Source organism: Podarcis gaigeae (assembly GCF_964106915.1).
Source record: "Podarcis gaigeae genome assembly, chromosome: 2".
NCBI lineage: Eukaryota > Metazoa > Chordata > Lepidosauria > Squamata > Lacertidae > Podarcis > Podarcis gaigeae.
Window position 1 is genome coordinate 35,068,797 of NC_139679.1, and position 2,204 is coordinate 35,071,000.

The following is a 2,204-nucleotide window of genomic DNA, read 5'->3' on the forward strand; positions in this document are numbered from 1 at the left end:
CTATGTCACGGGAAAGGTATATCGCTGAAAATCGGGTGAAGGCAACTTTGCAAGCCTTTTTTGGGAGGCTGGAAGATTCCCGTGGGGAGAAGAGGGCATGGGAGTCAGTTTGTGCCAACCCCATTATGCATTTTCAACTCTGAATCCCTGCCATTGTGTTCTGCAGTTAGCACTGTGTCTCTAGCTGTATGTATTTCTGAGAGTTGGAGTCAAAGGAGGAGGGAAATTAGCTTCATCCCTATCCTATTTATTTTCTCCCCATTTCTACTGAGGATACCAGCTGTGAGGTTTTGGAATGTTGATGCTCCAGTAAGAACCTGAATGACATCTCAAAGTCATTGAGCACAGCCCACTGACCAGACTCCAGATGGCAGCAACTTTTGTCACTTTCATTCAGGCGATTTGCAGATTCGCACTCTTATTTTCAATTAGTTATTCTGGGGAGGAAGAACTCCCTGCTTCATTTCTCATGGCTAACAGAGTTGGGAATCCTCACTGTTACCATTTAGAATGCAGCCTCATGAGAAGCTAATGGTTAACTCTCCCATATTAAAGTAACATTTCAATGTGACTCAGTGAAAGGCTGCTTATGTATTTACTCCTGAAATCTCCCAGTAAAATTCTGGCAACAATAGGATTGCCATATTTCAAAAAGTGAAAATCCAGACACAAAACTTGTTGAACCTTTTCTCTTTTTTCCAAAGTTGCTCAGCTATTAAAAAAAAATTTTTTTTAGGAAATTCACCAAAAAATCAACACTTCCAACATGGGTTGCTATACTCCAGGGTTTTCCCAATCTTCAGAAATTCCACCCAGACATGACAAATGACAAATGAATCCCAGACATGTCTGGCAAAATTCTGGACAAATGGCAGTCCTAGGCAACAGGAACTTAGGATCTGGTTCTGTATTTGCATGCAGTGTTTCCATGCTGCCAGCATCAGTCACAAGGGGAAAATGTTCATGGGGACAAACCTCAGTGGAGGAATAGTGTTGACAACATCAGAAAACAAAAGGAAATCAAAGCATTATGCAGTCAGATGTGAAAGAATCCTGAGAACTGTAGTTTTGTAAGGAGCTCTGAGCGAAAACTACAGTTCCCAGGATTCTTTGGGGGGGGGGAGTCATGTGTGCTAATATGTGTTGGATATATTTTAAATATATGGTATGGATCTGCCCTCAGTGCCCTCTGGAAACCAGAGATTTAGGTTCTCTAGGTTTGCAGATCATTTATAGATCTTCTGCAGATCTCTAATTTTTAATCAATAATATTAATCTGACAAGCTTTTAATCACATTTTAATAATGGCCAAAGCAAGTTGTGATTACAGTCACATTGCTGTCTGTTGAGCCGCTTTATAAACCTTTCAGCTTTTGGTTAATAAAGAACAGCAGTGAAAACTTTAAGCTGCCACCATCAGAGCTTCCTCTTCTGTACCCTAGATGTGACTATGGCAGCCTCTCTTACTAAGGGAAAAGAGGTGGGTTGAAAGTTAATTACACAGTGCCAGTTAAAGTAGAAGATGGATGGAAGTCTAGGATGTACTGCCAAGTGGTAGAGGGTAGTCCTGGCGTGATGCCACCTTTTACCTTATAACACCTGCTTCTGGGGACGAGGAGCAAATCTATGCAGTGGGGGGCAGGGAGAGAAGCCGTGAAGGTGGTGGCCTAAAAACTAGGTCAAGGCTGTATGATCATCAGTCGCAGCCACCTTGGCAGTAGAGAAAGTTTGCAACTCTTAAAGTGCTGCTTTGCACATTCAGACACATGCATTTCTGAAAATGACTATCACTCCTGGTACCAAATCACCTGCCTGCTAACTGCGTAATGGATAACCTTTATAATCCCAGTCCTTTTTCAAAACATTGGTTGACAAGGGCAGCGCTAGGCAGTGGGGGCAGATCCAGTTGAACAGTTCCTATCTTGGGCTTGTAGGTCAGATTTTCCGTTACAAACTGCTATCACTTTATCCATCTGAAAGTTTTGTAGAAACTTCTCCCAATGTAACAGAATTAGGATTAGCAAATATTGTCATTCCCACCATGGAAATCATTCTTCTTAGTTTTCTAAGCACCAGTGGTCAGGTGAGAAGTGTGATTTGGGGTAGGTAGGGTCTGATGAGAGCCAATGTCCAGTAAAGGAAAGGTGGGTCCTCTAGAAATCTCTTAAGTGCTATCTAATAATAGTGACTTTGATCTCATTTTG